Source organism: Lissotriton vulgaris, chromosome 2_1, assembly GCF_964263255.1.
Source record: "Lissotriton vulgaris chromosome 2_1, aLisVul1.2, whole genome shotgun sequence".
In the NCBI taxonomy this organism is placed as follows: domain Eukaryota; kingdom Metazoa; phylum Chordata; class Amphibia; order Caudata; family Salamandridae; genus Lissotriton; species Lissotriton vulgaris.
The window spans coordinates 190,433,511-190,452,626 of record NC_141687.1 but is presented as its reverse complement, the minus strand read 5'-3'; positions in this window follow the sequence as shown (position 1 = coordinate 190,452,626).

Genomic DNA, 19,116 nt, shown 5'->3' with positions numbered 1-19,116 from the left:
ACGGAGGCGGCGGATAAGGATGAACGAGTTGACCCGGAGAGCTCTGGTGGTCCCCACCTACAACAACAATTCGACCGGGTCCTGGAGGCGATCGCAACCACGCGATCAGCTCTACAGCAAGACATCGCCCAGGTTGCGACGAGCTTGGGCCTCCTCAGAGCAGACCACGGCAAGCTCTCGGACAGAGTTAAGGAGGTAGAGAGCTCAGTGAAGGTACTGGAACCAGTGCAAAAGACCCTGGCCGCGACAATGAAGGATGCCCTGTCCCGGATCGATGCCTTGGAAAAACGGGCGGAGGACGCTGAAGGGCGCAACAGACGGAACAATATTCGGGTGGTGGGCCTACCGGAAAAGATCGAGGATGGCGACATGGTGGCCTACTTGGAAACTTGGCTCCTGGACACGGTGGCTCCGGAGGGTCTCTCCTCCTTCTACACCCTGGAACGGGCACACAGGGTGCCTGCGAGGCCGCCGCAACAGGGTCGCGCCCCGCGTCCGGTGGTGGCGCGTTTATTGCATTTTCGGGACAGAGACCTTCTCCTCAACGCAGCCAGGCATAACGGCCCTTATCAGGTGGAGAATAGCCAGGTGAACATTTTCCCGGACTACACGTATGAGACCCAACGAAAACGGGCCTCTTTCCTGGTGATCAAGCGCGAGCTCCGGAGCGAGGGTATCCAGTACTCACTCCTTTTTCCTGCAAGGCTCCGTATTATCATTGACGACAAAACCCAGTTCTTTGATTCCCCGGAGGAAATCTGTAATTGGCTCGAACTCTATAGGGCTGGCAAAGATGGCTTCGGATCGTCCTCCCAGTTGGCTATGGAACCTGGTCAACAACGTCGTTCCAAGAGACTCCGCAGCCGCCGCGGCAAACCAGGCAAGCCTTCGACTGTGGAGACAATGGCAGAGCGGCGAGGAGTACTGGAGATGGTGTCTAATCTGTCTGGTTCACAAAGCGGCCCCATTGTTGAAGAATCGGAACCTGGTGGTGAGGGGGCGCAAACGGACACGGAGGAATCAGAGACCGATAGTGTTCACTTGCCAGTGGTTACTCCAGACTCGGCTGAGGGCATGCTGGACGGGCAGGGATGACTGGGTGAGCTCCTTCCATTTGGGTGGGGGTTTGCAGCGGGGGTGGTAGGGGAGGCGATTGGTGACATGATCCGATGGGGGGGTTGGGGGGCCCCGATCGAACTGACGCTTTTCTGACTTGGGCTCGAATTAGTCTCAGTAGCCCGAGACTCGAAGGCCCATTACTGGCACCCAGCCCGCACCTAGCCCTTAAGGCTTCCCTGCGGTGGCGACCGCAGGATTCGTCGGGGATTGGGGGGTTGTTGGAGACACGGTTTGGATGGGAACTAGATGGAACTATTTGGGTCCTGTTCTGGGGTGGGTGGGAGGGGGTTTGTTTCAGACGGGTGTTGGGTCTTTGTTGGGGAAGATGGCCGCCATCAGTGTTGACTTGACTGTCGCTTGTTTTTTGTTTGGGCCTTGGTGGGAAAGCCCGGGACAGACAGTATGGGACAATGGCTGAAATCGCTAATGTGAAATGCATCACTTGGAATGTACGAGGGCTTCACACAATGTCTAGACGTCACAAGGTTCACGCTTATCTAGTGCGTAGAGGGGTGCAGATAGCGCTGCTGCAGGAGACTCATCTCACCAAGGCGGAAGGGGCGGCGCTACAGCGTAGATGGAGAGGGCAGGTCTTCTATACCTCATACTCAGCTTACGCGAGGGGGGCGCTCATATGGATCAGGGCGGGGGTTCCCTTTCAGGTTGCAAAATCGGTGGTGGATCCGGAGGGTCGCTATGTGGCTATCTCAGGCACACTGGGGGGTAGGGACTTGAATATTTGCTGTATTTATGCACCTAATGTGGACCAGCTTGCCTTCCTCTCCGGGTTATCGGGTTCATTGGCCCTCTTCCTCTCGGGAACCCTCTTGTTGGGTGGTGATTTTAATTCAGTAGTAGACGTAGAGGCCGACCGCTCGCACCCCCCCCTCCCGGACTCTCCAGTCCGCCGAGTGGCTAAAGGGAGGAAGGAATGGCAGACGCACTGGGGGCTCACGGATATCTGGAGGGCGCAGCACCCCGACTCTAGAGATTACTCCTATTTTTCTGGCCTACATGAATTACACGTGCGACTGGATGGGTTTCTGGGATCAGCAGAGTTGGTGTCCGCAGCGGTCCGCTCTGAATATTTGACTAGGACCATCTCAGACCACAACCCCCTCCTAGTGGACTTCCGTTGGTTTCCCGGGGTCCCTAGTGTGCCCACCTGGAAATTGCGCCCGGAGATCTTGGAGGACATAGTCTTTAGGGCGGACCTGGAGGACAAAATCTCGGATTATTTTGCGTCCAATGGGGGCACCGCTGGATCAAGAGCGTTAGAATGGGACGCCTTTATGGTAGTGGTCAGGGGCTACTGTATCTCTAAAAAAGTGGGCATGCGACGAGTTATCCTTGATGACTTGGACACGGCTGATCGGAAGCTCCGTGAGATGGAACTTCGCCACCCCGGTCATCCTGAACTCCAGGAGCGTACGGCGGCGGCAAGAGAGGCGGTGGCAGCGGAAGTCGAAAGACTGCGCTGCTTCGATTATAAGGCCTACACCACTTAGTCGCTCACGGAGGGGGATAAGTCGGGCGCGCTGCTAGCATGGCTGGCCAATCCCACACGCCGGACCTCTCTGACGACGTCCATGCGCACGGCTGAAGGGTCTGAGGTGCACACCCAGCCAGAGATATTAGGCTGCTACCAGCGCTACTATGAACAGCTGTACCGCAGTAACCCGGCCAGAGACCCCGCCCTGATTGATGAATATTTGCAACCCTTAGATATGCCAGCGCTGGAGCCCCGCGTGGCGAAGGCTCTGGGCTCCGACATCGAACTGGGAGAAATCCGTAGTGCCATTAAAGGGATGGCGAGGAATAAGACCCCGGGCCTGGATGGCCTTCCGGTTGAATTCTACTCCACCTACGTTGACCTATTGGCGCCCCGACTGCTGATAGTCTACAGAGAGGCGAAGCGTTTGGGTCGCCTCCCCGGCTCGATGTGTGAGGCCTTAGTAGTTCCCCTCCTCAAACCTGGTAGGGAGTCGACTGACCAGGCGTCCTACCGGCCACTATCAATGCTGACGGTCGATTATAAAATCCTGAGCAGCATATTGGCATCGAGGCTGCTAGGGCACATGCGCTCTTTAGTGCACGAGGACCAGGCAGGATTCATTCCCAAGCGTAACACGACCATGAATATTCGCAGGCTGTTTCGCTTGTTGGGGGAACCGCACATAGAGGCCCCGTGCCCGGTGGTTCTCTCAGTTGATCTGGAAAAGGCCTTCGATAGCTTGGAATGGGACTACCTGCAAAGAGTGCTGCTGCGCTTTGGTCTAGGGGAGGGCTTTGTCAGGTGGACCACGGTGCTTTATGCCTCGGCGACGGCCAGGGTGAGGGCAGACCCGCTGATTTCCCAACAATACCCAGTAGAGCGAGGCACGAGACAGGGTTGCTCTTTGTCCCCACTACTCTTCGCGCTGGCGGTGGAGCCACTGGCGCTGTTGATCCGGTCCGGGGTCTCTTTCGGCGGTTTACGGACCTTATACGGCCAGCATTATGTCTCGCTGTATGCTGATGACCTGCTGCTCTTCCTCGAGGACCCGAATGCCGCTTTGGATGGGGCTGCGACGACGCTGACATCTTTCGGGGAGGTCTCGGGCCTTCGGGTGAACTGGGCCAAGACTTGTCTGTTCCCGGTTCACAGGGGGACGCCCAGACCTGACATCAGTAGAGAAATTAGGTGGGAGCCCAGCTGCCTCAAGTACCTGGGGGTATACATATACCACGACCCCACCGACCTCCTGGATGGGAACATAGCCCGCTGTACTCGCGCGTTGCGTGGTAGTATGGAATTTTGGGCTACCCTGCCACTTTCGGTGGCAGGTCGGATTGCTCTACTGAAAATGGTGGCACTCCCCCGGTTGCTCTACTACTTTCGAGCGCTTCCGATTTGGATCCCGCCGGCCACCTTTCGGCTATTGCGATCCATGGTGGTGGGATTCCTCTGGGGTTCGGGCCGCCGGAGAGTGGCTCTCAAGACCCTGATGAGGCCAAAGTCTGAGGGAGGTCTTGCGGTGCCGGATTTTGAGAAATATTACCTAGCGGCGCAATTGCAGACCTTCACCCAGGAGGTCACGAGGGAGTTTCGTGGCCCGGAGATTGGGAGGGGTACGGGGATGCCCAGGCATGTTATCTCCTTCAATACACTGCGGCAACGTTTGGCCCTGCAGGACCTGACGCTCGAAGAAAAGGCCATTAGATTATGCTGGAATCGTGCCCACGCCCGGGGACAGCTACGGCTTCCGTATGCACAAGAAATACCGCTGGGGATGCTGACGGCCCTGCCTCACGGGGGAGACTGGTCACGCCTAGGGCAGTGGGAAGACGCGGGATTGCAATTGGTGGGGGACCTTTATGAGGACGGGGTGTTACTGCCCTTCCAAGAGATCCTGGACCGTTTAGATGTTCCCCGAGGCGACTTCCTCTTGCACACGGCTCTGGTCCGAGCGATTCAGACGCACTGGAAAAGTGGGTTAGAGGAACCGCCTACGTCTCCGGTGTGTCAGTACGTCATGATGTCCGCGGGGACGGTCAAGGCAGTCACGTGCCTGTATAACAGACTGGTTAACGAGGGCTTACCCCCGCTCGCCACTCTGCGGACTCGTTGGGAGGCCGACATAGGGAAAGAGATACCGGAGACGACCTGGTCACAACTCATGCGCCGAGCCTGGAAGGGAGTACGTCATGCCCGGTTCCAACTAGTTCATTTTTACATACTTCACAGAGCCTATTTGACTCCGGCGAATATTCAGCAGTACTTCGCCACGGATTCGGCAGATTGCCCCAGATGCCGAGCGCCTGAGGCGGACCTCCTTCATATGTTGTGGTCCTGCCCGGCGCTGTCCTCGTATTGGCTTGTGATAGAGGATACTCTGAATAGGGTAACAGGGAGATCTTTATCGGTCGACGCGGCGGTGGTGCTCTTACACTGGTTCCCGCATACCCCTAAAAATAAAATTTCGAGTAAATTTATTGACTTGGGGCTTATCCTCGCTAAACGGGAGATAACCAGGAATTGGAAGGCAAGAGTTGGTCCGACGGGAGCTAGGTGGCTCAGCGAACTTCTGAAGTGGTCTGCGGGGGAGAGCACTCTGCGATACCAATTGGCAAGGCGGCAGCTCAACGAGAGAGCGCTTGAATCAGCACTGGAATGGGAGACGTTAGTGCAGGCCCTTAGAGATTATTGCGCTTCGAGCGATTCCGAGGGTGAAGATGCAGCACAACCTGAGTCCCGGTAATCGTTCACGATACGGATATGAATATAGTCATCTGGGGTTTTTTCCCATAGGCTCTTCCTACACACATTACCACACACTGATGGCGGGGTTGGGGGGGTGAGGGAGTTGAATCATTGGGCTGTTGGGGGGGAGTTTTTTGGTTTATTTTTTTTCACCTTTTGTTAGGTTGATCTAGAAAAGCAGATGAAACCCGTGGGATTATCCGGACCAGCTTCGACCTTCTACCAGATCCCCACCTGTGTTCGCCACCCGACCCTAGGGTTGTGGGCTGAATGGCTGTGTACCCATGACGTTTTCTCGCGGGGGATCGTATGTATCTACTGTTTTATTCCTGTAACTGTATTGCTGGTCCGACATGTAATTTTGGCTAATTCCTGCAATAAAAATATATTTAAAATTTAAAAAAAAAAAAAAATGAATGCTCCGGCTGTGGTAGACGACACCCCTTGGTTAGATGTTGGGGTTACAACCCAGCGGGTGGCCAGCAAGGTAATCAGTCAAGTGCAGGTGGTCCTGGGACGTCCCAGCAGTTTCAAGGGGGTCGGGGAGGTAGAAGTGCACAGGGTACTGGGCCCAAAGGCTCATACGCCAGTTAAGCTGGCACAGTTACAGCTTGCCCTTCAGGAGTTTGGGGATGTGGGTGTCAAACAGACATTGCTGGAGGGTTTTCAATTTGATTTTCATTTGGGCTATTCGGGACCAAGGCAGAGACGTTAGGCTGATAATTTGAAGTCAGCGTCTGAACATAGTGCAGTGGTGCAAGAAAAATTGAATAAGGAGGTACATGAAGGAAGGATGGCAGGCCCTTTTCATGACTGGCCGATCCGTAACTTGATTATTTCACCTATTGGAGTGGTCCCCAAGAAAGAGCTGGGGCAATTTTGACTTATTCAAAATTTTTCATGGCCGGAGGGGTCATCTGTAAATGATTTTATTGATACGGATGCTGCTTCGGTTTCATATTCCTCAGTTGACGTGCGGGCGCAGCTGCTGAGATGGCTAAGTGTGACATTAAGTCTGCTTTCCGGCTGCTTCCAGTCCATCCAGATGATTGGAGTCTTCTGGGTATCCATTTTGATGGGAAATGGTACGTGGACAAAGCATTGCTGATGGGTTGCTCTATATCCTGTGCCCTTTTTGAATGTTTCAGTACCTTTTTACAGTGGCATTTTACTCACCAGTCTGGTCATTCACTGGTAACGCACTATTTAGATGATTTCTTCTTTGTTGGATCTCCGGGCTCCGCCGAGTGCCAGACAGCTCTGGACACTTTCCAAGGGCTCATGGATGATTTGGGGGTTCCCTTGGCTCCTGAGAAAACAATGGGCCCTGCCACTACCTTGTCATTTCGGGGATTGAAATTGATTCTGTGGCAATGGAAGCTCGCTTACCAGATGACAAAAAAGTGAAGATGTTGGAGTTGTTGGGTGTTATGTTGACAAAACTGAAGGTGTTTGTGAAAGAAATTCAAGTGCTACTGGGACACCTCAATTTTGCATGCAGAGTGGTATGAGCAGTGTGGTAAATTAATTTTACCGTATCATTTTTGCCATATAATTAAAAGTCATAAGGATAGCTCAATCAAATGAGAGGCAGAGTCCGTGGTATCTGAGTCATACGGGCTTTAATGAAATGCTTCGAAGCATGGGACATCGGGTTCCATCACCACTCAGGTTCAGGAAGGGACATTCAACATTTTATTAGCATCACACATTATATATAGTAAAACAGTATACATGGAAGTGAATACAGTAGGCGTAACAGGTGAAAAGAGAGAGATAAGAACACATGTGCGTAACAGGAGGCGTGTAAGAAGGCGTACAGATGGGCGTGCACTGGACATGTCAGAGAATCGTCACATGAAACGTCACAAGTGGGTGGATGCATAGAGAAAGTTTGCAGAATCAGCAGAAACTTATGACCTGTATGCGCGCGCAGCTGAGCATGACGTGTAACCGGGGAGAGCTGGGGGCTTTGACTTTTGCACGAGTAGAGGAGACTAATGTCTGGGGTGTCAAAACGACCTGTACCTATAGCATATCTGATATCGTATGTTTTGAGGATGTAGTGTCTGGAGTAAAAGGTCTCTCGGGCAGGGGCCGTTCATCACTGAATGCTAGTGCGTGCATATGAATCTTCATGTATAGTGCGGGGGCCATGGGCCTACCATGGTAACGGGAGCAGTAAATTACTTGCATGGAGACAGGAAGGCAGGGCCCTTTACTCTGCAGCCGGGAATATGTTTACCTATTTCACTAGACTGGAATGTGTTTTCGAGGAGGCTGAGCAGATAACTTGTAGGTAAAACATCGTCTTGGCAAGCGAACCAGGCCGAGCCGGGCACCGCTCGTCTGAGGCAGGAAGTAAGGCAGAGGTCAGGGATGCATACCTAAATGGCAGCTTTCAGAGGGAGAAAAGAAATCGGAGCCTCGATTAAGGGCCTAGCTCGACTGGGCCAGAACAAACGTGGAGGAAAACGTGTGCGAGATTTAAAAAGTGCACCATGTAAAGACGTTGGCACCATAGGCCTAGAAGCCTAATTAACGGGATTTTCATGCATGACTGGATAGCTGACATATTAACGTTGGACGCAAATGTATTTGCGTCTTTCTAGCATGAACAGAAAAGAAGTTACACGACATACAAGGAACATGGGTGCATGGATAGGGTGCGAGTGGGGGACACATTGGTTACCTGAAAATTTCTATTACCTCATTCCCTCCTTGGCCCCTACCAAACACTTTAAGATATATCTATATTCATGAGACCATCTATCTGTTCATATAACATCATTTGTTCATCTTTTATCATTCGGGAGCGGGAACTTGGAACTGGAATACAGGCTGTGGCGCACAAGCCGCAAATCGCTGGCCCACATTGCAGACAGAGACAACAACTGAATACTATGACCAATATTATTCCTAGGAATGATAACAATTTCCATCCCCAAGCCGATATCACACTCCAGAGCCAACTGGACCAAGTCCAGGAGCCTGGATTCTGGTGTATCAGGTGAGCAATTTCGTGAAGCCGTGTTATGGCCTTATATACGGATGGCGCGTTATTAGGAATAAACACGCAACAACTGGAGCCGATGACTCTACAAGCCCCGCCCCTATCGGCCACGATGACGTCAAGGACAAGGCGATTTTGAAGAACAACAAGTCTCATAGCAGATTGTTCTTCGGTCAGATTACCTAAAGCAGAAGTAGTTTCGTTCACTACCGCTTCCAAAGTTCTAGTTAGTTTGCGTATCAATTTACTGTTTTGAACAGGACCTACGAAGAAAAAGAATCCTTTATTGAAATCTGTGTATTGTTCCCACGTTGTCTCAGTCTGATCGACAATCGGGGTCTTGATCTCCCTTCTATGTCTTACATTCACAAGACGTGAATTCCTATGATAATCAGGCGGGGCTAGGAAAACAGGTGGCAAGTAAGCATGGGCGGAAAATCCGTTACGCTCGCGGATTTTGCGGATTTTCGGGAAATCCGCAATCCGCGAGATTTGCGAATTTCCCGCAAAATCCGCAAATCCGCGAGCAGCGGATTTTGCTCGCGCTGCTCGCACTGTTCGCGTGAGTTCGCGCCCCGCGAATAAGTGCAAAATTGCAGAAATACGATCTTAGCAAAACTGAAAGTAACTACTTACCAGGTTCAAAAGTTCAGGCACATCATTAGTAGCCATTTCCTGTAGTGCTTCCTGAAGGGCCCCTCCAGAGTTCAGTTGCCAGTTGAAACTATTATGTGACCCTGCTCTGAACCTCAGAATAGTTACACATATGCCACAAAGGTCCTGAATTACAGCTAAGGGAGACAAGCAGGAGCCAGGCTGGAAGTTAAAATCCATTAATCAGCCCCTAATTCATTATTGTCAGTTGGGGCAGGGCAGGTGTTGTAACTAATTTTGCAACAATGAAAGCACTTAGCAAGTGCAAAAGATCACTAATCAGGGCGCACTAAGGAAGCAGGTGCCAGCTAAAAAAATATTCTGTGACACATTAATCAGCCCCCAAATTAATTCAGGTCACTTGAGGCAGGGAAGGTGTGCTTTGCTTTGCCGAAAATAATGTACACTGGACAACCAGAGGGTGTGGTGATGAAACAGAGGGTGGCATGGGTGGGCCAGAGGGTGGCATGAGTAGTCAGAGAGTGGCAGTGGTGACAGAGAGTGGCAGTGATGAAGAAGAGTGTCCCAAACAGGCTGGACACGTAGAAACAACAAGTTCGCAAAACTTGCGACCCGACAGGTAAGTTCACAAATTGCGAAATTGTAAAAACCCTCGCGAACTGGCAGAAACACGGGCGAACACAAAAAAAAATAAATCCGCAAATTCGCGGGAATTCGCGGATTTTGCGGATTGCGAATCCGCAAATCCGCAAAATTCGCGGATTGCCAATCCGCAAAATCCGCTCATGCTTAGTGGCAATAGGAAAGCAATGTAACACGTCCCATCCCAATCAAGGGGCAGATGTACATAAGCAGTGTGACCACAAATGAATGGCGAGAGGCTTTGAAAGTAGACTTTCCTTTGTCACTGAATTCGACCACAGTATTACAATCACTGTGTCCTAGATGTACTGAGCCATTCTTTCTAACACACAGTTCGCCTTTTACTGGCAAAACTGTTATAAACGGCAAGTTCGAATTAGTCTCGGACTGGACGTTCAGGATCATGAGATTGAGGGAAAAGTTACCTAATTCATACACTTCATTTTCTAGGTCGGTCCCTTTCCTTTGGGGAAGACCGTCTGCGTCTGGAAAACATGCTTTATTCATGACTGTATTCAGGTTCCCCCATATCCAATTGCCTTGGAAAACTTTGGACTTACTATCTAGGGAAGACATTAAAGCAAACCATGCACCACATGAACCATTATGTGTGAACGGGTAGGGAAAGAGAGGCAGAGCTCCCTTGTATTTCTGATAAGGTGGGAGTCGGCCACATACCCAGCAATTGGTGGCATTGCTGGTCTGGTGAGTATGGTGTAACATACGAATGAATGTATTGTTGCGCATTGCTAATCGATACGATAATTCATGAGGGGGCAGGTCGCTGAAAGAGTGCTCTACAGTGTCATTAAAGGAAGCATGCATATGAGAATCAAGAGGGAAAAAAACATGTAGCATTAAACTTATGCATATGATCGTAAGACTCAGAATAAACATGAAAATTAATGCAATTATGCATCGACTGTGCAAACTTTTACAATATTGTTCTCTTTTCTTGATACGCCTATCTCTCTGGCTACTTGGGTCTATCTTATTCATGTCAGAAACCTGTCTAACCGCTTCACCCGAGGGGGACTTAAACAATTAAAGGCTGTCTGACTTACTAGACCTCAACTTGGCACGATACTCCTGTTGTGGAGTTTTTTCTATCAGGGGGAGTTTAGAGTCAGAGTCCGAAAGGGGGCAGTCCTTAATCGAAGTCTCTGGACATAGTCCGTGAAATTTTTTAATATGGCTGGAGTGTAACCACCCCTTGCGTCCTTCCAACTTGACTGCGGTCCTCGTTGTCATTAACACCAGCTTTGGCTGTTTCCACCTCGGCTCCAGCGGACTTGATCGATCAAAATTTCTCACATAAACCAGCTCTCCCGGGACGACTTCATGCGGTTTCACTTGGGTGTTGTCCGGAAAGGCAGCCGCAACCTGTGAACGACAAGATTGTAGTGCAGACATCAAGGAAGCCAGGTAATCTGTCAGCATATTACTATCGACATCAGTGATCTTGCGGGGCATAGGCGTACCCCACATATTGGGAGCCCGCCCGAAAACCAGATAGTCCGGTCCTGGAATGTGCAACCATGCGCATATAGAAGAGGGCAACTGGCAAGGCTACTATCCAATCTACACCTTTTTCTGCACAGACTTTGGCTACGCTTGTTTTCAGGGTCTGATTATGTCTCTCTACGAGACCAGCTGCTTCAGGGTGTCGTACACAGTGGAACTTCCACTGATAACCTAACAGGAGTGATACCTGTTTCATAAGCTCGGACGAGAATGGCTGTCCATTATCTGAGTACACGACACGGGGCAAGCCGTATCGCGGGAAGAATTCACGAACCAACTGCTTGGCAGTGGTTGCGGCAGTATAATCTGGGACTGGATATGCTTCTGTCCATTGGGAAAGGGCACATACAACTACGAGGACATATTTAAAACCTCTACATCTGTCCATCTGGATATAATCCATCTGGAGGACTTCAAAAGGATGGTCAGGAGGATGAAATCTACCTTGTTCCACGAGAACACCTTTGCCTGGATTGAACTGACAACAGATCATGCAGGTACGCACTTTCTGTTTTGCTGCTGCTCGTAAATGCTTGTTGAACCAGAGGTGTTGAATGCTGTCTAACATGGCTTTTTCTCCTAAGTGTGCTGGACTATGTGCTGTGTTAATGATTACTTGAACCATAGAGTCGGGGAGGAACCATGTGGCTCTTCCCTTCGTCATCCATCCCTGATCTGTCTGGATCCCTCCTTCTTCAGTCCATTTCTTGATTTCGTCGGGAGTGGCATGTGTCTGTATGTCGAGTACGTCTAGAATGGGATCCTTCACTGTCATACAATGTGTCTGTGATGTCACGTCAGTCTTTGTCATGTCCGTTGAAATGTCTGTCTGAGCTGTGAGTTTAGCTTTTCGATCTGCCAGGTCGTTACCCTGAGAAATGGTGTCGGTAACTTTAGTATGTGCTTTGTACTTCATGATAGCAATGGATGCAGGTAAGTGTATTGCTTCTAACAGAGCTTGAATGAGGGGACCATGCTGTATCTTGGCGCCATGAGAAGTTAAAAAACCTCTTTCTTGCCAGAGGATACCGAAGTCGTGAACAACTCCGAATGCATACTGTGAATCTGTGTATATGTTTACTTTCTTGTTTTTGGCTGGTATACAGGCTTGGGTCAGAGCAATGAGTTCTGCTGCTTGAGCAGACAAGGTGTCAATACGATGTGTTTCTATGACTTCCGTTTCAGTGGTCACTGCATAGGCGGCCACTAACTCTCCTGTGTTTGTCCTCATACATGAACCATCCACGTAAAGTGTCAGATCGGGGTCGGGTAATGCAATGTCTGTCAAGTCTTGTCTGGGCTTCGTTACAGTATTGATGACTTCTACGCAGTCATGAGGTGTCGGATCAATAGTACTCGAGGGTAACAATGTGGCAGGGTTAAGTATGTTGCATCGTCTGATCTCTATGTGTGGCTGAAACAATGTCAATTCATATCCTGTCAGTCTTGCTATGGTCAAGTGCTGAGTCTGGGTACGGTTCAGGAGTACTTCCACTGAGTGTGGAACTTGTACTGTCAGGGGATGTCCTAACACTATGGAATCGCTTTGTCTGATTGCTAGAGCTGTTGCTGCAACTGATTTGAGGCACGCAGGCAGAGCCTGGGCCACTGGATCCAATGTACTAGAAAAATAAGCACAAGGCTTGTGGTGTCCTGCTTGATCTTGTGTGAGTACAGATAATGCTGTGCCATCGCGTTCAGTGACAAAAAGTGTAAAAGGTTTTCTGTAACATGGTGTCGCTAAAACAGGTGCTTGACATAAGGCTTTCTTTAACTCATCAAAAGCTTGCGTATGTTCCTGAGTCCAAGGGAGGACAGTCGAAGTCGCTGCCTCCTGTGTTGTCAACTGTATGAGTGGCTTCGCTAGATATGCATACTGAGGGATCCATTGTCTGCAGTACGAGGTGAGGCCAATGAAGGCCCGTACCTCCTTTTGTGTCTTGGGTTGTGGCAGATGTGCAATTAACTGGATGCGGTCTGGTGTCAGCTGTCTCCCCCATTTGGACAGCAAGTGCCCAAGGTATACCACTTGCTGGGCACAGAATTGTAACTTCGAAGGGGACACTTTATGCCCCTTTTCGGCCAAGAAATACAAGACAGTCAGTGACGCGCGCTCGCAGTCACGTTCGGTCCGTGCAGTGATTAACAAGTCATCTACATATTGCAGAAGAGCAGTGTCAGTAGGAATGTGGATACTGTCTAGTGGTCTTTTCAGTGCTTGACTGTAAATACTGGGACTTTCCGTGAACCCTTGAGGTGCACGTGCAAATTTGAAGCTTCGGCCATTTAAAGAGAATCCGAATAAATACTGGCTTTCCGGATGAATGGGGACACTAAAGAAAGCGTTCTTGAGGTCAATTACAGTAAAGAACGCTGCTTCGGAATCAATAGCCGTCAAGAGGGAAGATATGTCTGGCACTACCGGGTACTGAGGAATGATGCATTTATTCAGTTCTCGAAGATCAATCACCAATCGATAGACTGGTGGTGCATTTGGGTCAGTTCGTTTAAGAATCGGAATGATCGGAGAATTACATACATTGGAGTCAGTTTCAATAACTACTCCTTGGGTAATGAGCTCGTCAATAATCTTCAGTAAGGCTGTTACAGCCTCGGGTGGCAATTTGTATTGTCGGATTCGGGGCAGTACAACTCCTTGTTCGAGAGTGACACGGTACGGTGTAATGTGCATACAACCTACATCAGTTGGACCTTGTGCCCATAAATGTGCTGGTACATTCTGCAATCTTGGATCAAAATCTTGTAACACATAATGACCTTTGAAGTCACGTAAGAACAATCTCACTCCTTCCGGAGAACAACATATTACAGCACTTAGTGCTTTCAACGTTTTAATACCAAGCAGATTTTCAGGACATGCTTTCGTAAGTAACAAGTCAGTAGTACTGGATAATGGGCCAACTTCGAGGGAAACTGGCTTTGACACTTCGTTAACAATAGGCTTTCCTGAAAAACCCAGGGAAACATTCTGTGAGCCTGAGAGGGGTGCCCCTGGAACCTCGTCATGACTAATGGTAGTTCTGCTCGCCCCTGTGTCAATCAAAAATTTTCTGTCTTTCCCTAATACCTGACTATGTACATAGGGACCATCTTGATCTACAGGAACCTCGATGAGGGGCAAGCCAACCTCCCTCTCTAGGCTGTTTCATGTATACTGCTGATAATCGGGGTAATCTGACTGTGCATACTGGTACATTTGTTGTGTGACATGTTGTGTGGCAGCAATAGGCTGGGGTTGGGGTACAGCTACTGTCTGTTGTGCTTGTGGTGGTGGTTGCGTGTTCTGTGGAATATGCTGTGGAACGTGTTCTGGTCTAGGTGGCCGCGGTCTCTCTTTCGTTTTCCCTGTAGCAATATTATGTTTCAAAACCAAACATTCATTTATGTAGTGACCTGGCTGCTTACAGTAGTTGCAGTTCCCTTTAACGGGAGCTGCAGATTGGCCTGGCGGTGCTGTACCCTTTTTCTGACCGTCTGCTGGAACGGATTGGGCAACTAGTACTTTCATTTTCGTATCTCTCATACGTCTCTGTTCATTATCATGTTCCTCTCTAATTCTGTTCTGGTGGTACTGTAACATTTGTAACATTTGGGAAGGGGTATTTGCTTGCCATATACTTTCGACTTTCAATACTCTATTTTTAACTTGTGGTAAGGAATTCTCGACTAATTTAGTCACAAAAAGATGTGGATATGATTCGCTACTTGTTTTCAGGCCGCTATTTATAATAAAACATTTCTCGAATCTAGAATAAAAATCACTAGTGTCTTCGTCTTGTTTCTGTTTGCAGGCTGAGATTGCATCCCAATCTTCCTTTTTAATTGCCAATAACCTCGGCAAAACCTGTACTAATAATCCTGGTAATGCTTTAGCTTTGTCCCCAAGACCAGTACCTGGGGCTCGTGTATTTTCTTCGTTTTCTAATTCAGCCCAATTAATCTTTTTATCTCCCACCTCCCATTCTTTTTCTTTAAGCTTTTCGTAAATACCAGCTGGCAACAATACCTTTAACATTTTCAGAATGTCGGAATATGTATAATCCCCCATGAGTAACATGTCTTTTAACTCACGGTGAAAACCTGCTGGATCTTTATCATGACAGGGCACTATTTTCTTCATTTCCAATAATTCCATTTTGCTTAAGGGTGTGTATACGAAAACTCGCTGTAGCTCACCCCCTGTGGTCTGGACGGGATGAACTTCTCGTAAGGGATTCTGTCTGTCTATGTAAAATGGTTGTCTTACTGGGGGTGGAACAGAAACGAAATGTGGAGTCAGGAAAGTTCTGTATTTGTGTCGTTGTTCTAGAATGGTATTAATTAAATCGGTACCTAGGCCTCTCCATCTTTTTAGGAGTAATTCTTCTAGTATATTGTATAGGGGACCTGGATCAGAATGCTGACTCTCATATAGTGAAATGAGATGCTGGATCATGTACATACCAGCAAGTCGCTGTTCGTCTGGGGAAAGAGTCAAAAATGTTTGTGCTACTGAATCATCTTTATATATGCTATCATTTCCAGCCCATTGGACTGCTGATCGTGCTAATTCCTGATCTCGCATTGTGCTAAGTTCATGGTAACCTATTCTTTCCTTCAGTATTTTATCGGTGTCTTGAAATACATGTTCAAGAGAACATTGTTCTGGTATGGGAGAAAGGAAACGTTTCTTGTTTTCTAGACGAATGGGTCTGTCAAAAGGTCTATCAAAAGAATACTGTTTAGGAAGTCTCGCCCTACCTACGTACGCCATTGTTCCTGGCGTTTCTTCTTCAGGGCTATCTATCTCTTCCTCCTCTGTATTCTCATCCTCTTTCCCGGCTCCCCTAGCTTCGTTTTCCTTTTCATGGATTTTTACAATTTCTTTACGAATCTTTCTGTGCATAACTTCTATGCTATTCTGTTTATCATGTTTACCATCAGTTATATGATTACTCCAATTTATCAATATATCCATCTCTTCTTTGCTTGTACCATGCCGATCTCGTTCCCTTATTAAACAATTAATCAGGAACCGTAAGATCATACTTTGTGTCTCGACCTTTTGATGTGCCATGGCCTCGCGAATGCATTCTGGTCTCTCCCCTGTTCTTATAAAATGATATATATTGTCTAGATGGTTAGTCATTTCTGGTAAAAGAATTAAATAGTTTGCAACTCGCCGTAAGCGTAATGAGTATAGAACCATCCCGTCTTCACCGGGTACTGGATCATATCTGCAGTCTGTAACATACTCTTTAAGGGCTGCGTATGTCGCTGCCCTGGGTGTACGTTGTAATGCTAGATCTCTAAGCGTTGTTCGTTTTACTTGTGGCGGGGTACGATGGTGACCTCCTACGGCACCTCCTGAAGCGGAAGCGTAACCATCACCTAGCTGTGATGTTGTTGCTGGTGTCATTAATTGAAAAGTAGGTGCAGGTAATGTAGGACTCTGGGTTGTCGGTCTACCGAACGGATTATAAGGACCAACAGTGGAAGGAACAGTAGTAATAGTAGTGACAGGAATAGTTGTGACAGGGACAGTGGTGACAGGAGGGGGAATAACAGCGGATGAGGAAGTCGAGTCTTGAGGGGGTGGAGGTGACGCGTCTTGATTAGACTGTACGGACGGAGCAGGCTGCTGTATGTTTTGAACAGGCGGGAGAGGTTGCTGTACATTATTAGTTGGTGGTACGCGTACATTGGTATATGCAGGAGCTACGTCATCCAAATAAGACGAAAGAAAAATGTCCGCTGCGGTTTGTTTGTGACGGAGTTTAGTCGGGACCAATGATGGTGGCAAGTTACGGGGTGCTTCCGGGGTCGCCTTAGGCAGGCCCTCGGCAAGAACTGGATACAGTCCTGTGATAAGTGCATTTCTTTGTCTGTCTTGTTGTTCTATTCTGACTCGTTCTCCTTCTTCTAGTAAGTCTTTTTCTCTAGCTTTTTCAGATTCTTCTCTACTTCTCTCTGCTTTCCTGAGTTCTTTTTCTGTTCTTCTATGCGCTTCTTTACGCCATAGTTCTATGGCATTTTTCTGGGATTGTCTGGCTTTCTTTTTCCATAACGCTTCTTCTACTTTCATGATGCAATCAGCATCCCATGTCCCTGAGACAGGCCATCTATACTTTTCTTCCAGACCCTTGGTGTAGTCCACCCACAAATCTAGATACAGTATGGCATCTAAGCCATGCTTATTATACATAAAATGTCCAGGAGTGTCCCTAGGCGGGACAGGAACTGCTTCTTCGAGTATCCCTTTCCTGGTTCCTGTCTGACGTAATTTCGAAAACAGTGGCATTATCGGATTGCTTTAAAACGTAGACACAGTAAACACAGTAATGAATAGCAAAACAATCCTTCATACCACAACATTAAAACCACATTAAAACATTTCAGACGGATATTACCTGATACATAGAAAACACATAAATACTGAAATCTCGAGTTGCAATACTAGAATACTGAATCACTGACTTACTAGATGCACTGCTAAAACAGTACAGACAATACCGGTCCCATAAAGGGACACGTCTGACCGTGTCCACCGAAATGAACACGACTGGACCAGGCCTGTGTACCCAGACCTGTCTTGACCGGGAACAAATTAATGAACCCGTCTAGATGCGTTCCCAACAACGGTACTCACCGGGAAGCAAGAACTGAAGGCCTCGGAAACTGGACTGGACTGGACTAGACTGCTACGACATCTGGCTGCTACTACGCCGAATGCGCTTCGGAACAGGTGGGCCTCCGGATACCTCGGACCTTGCTCTCTCGACTAGGGGCTCTGGTCGGGATCCTCCGCATTCCTCACCGCCTCGTCTGGATGCCGGACCGCAGTCTCCGTCTCCTCCGTGGGCCCGAGGGAGATAGCAGGAAAACCCGCAGGCGTGCTTCGGTTTCCGTCGCGGCTGTAGAAGGGGTCAAGGCCTGCATAACATCGCCGGCAAGTGGGGAAGGGGGGGTCCCTGTTCGGGCGCCAAATTATGTGGTAAATTAATTTTACCGTATCATTTTTGCCATATAATTAAAAGTCATAAGGATAGCTCAATCAAATGAGAGGCAGAGTCCGTGGTATCTGAGTCATACGGGCTTTAATGAAATGCTTCGAAGCATGGGACATCGGGTTCCATCACCACTCAGGTTCAGGAAGGGACATTCAACATTTTATTAGCATCACACATTATATATAGTAAAACAGTATACATGGAAGTGAATGCAGTAGGCATAACCGGTGAAAAGAGAGAGATAAGAACACATGTGTGTAACAGGAGGCGTGAAAGAAGGCGTACACATGGGCGTGCACTGGACATGTCAGAGAATCGTCACATGAAACGTCACAAGTGGGTGGATGCATAGAGAAAGTTTGCAGAATCAGCAGAAACTTATGACCTGTATGCGCGCGCAGCTGAGCATGACGTGTAACCGGGGAGAGCTGGGGGCTTTGACTTTTGCACGAGTAGAGGAGACTAATGTCTGGGGTGTCAAAACGACCTGTACCTATAGCATATCTGATATCGTATGTTTTGAGGATGTAGTGTCTGGAGTAAAAGGTCTCTCGGGCAGGGGCCGTTCATCACTGAATGCTAGTGCGTGCATATGAATCTTCATGTAGAGTGCGGGGGCCATGGGCCTACCATGGTAACAGGAGCAGTAAATTACTTGCATGGAGACAGGAAGGCAGGGCCCTTTACTCTGCAGCCGGGAATATGTTTACCTATTTCACTAGACTGGAATGTGTTTTCGAGGAGGCTGAGCAGATAACTTGTAGGTAAAACATCGTCTTGGCAAGCGAACCAGGCCGAGCCGGGCACCGCTCGTCTGAGGCAGGAAGTAAGGCAGAGGTCAGGGATGCATACCTAAACGGCAGCTTTCAGAGGGAGAAAAGAACTCGGAGCCTCGATTAAGGGCCTAGCTCGACTGGGCCAGAACAAACGTGGAGGAAAACGTGTGCGAG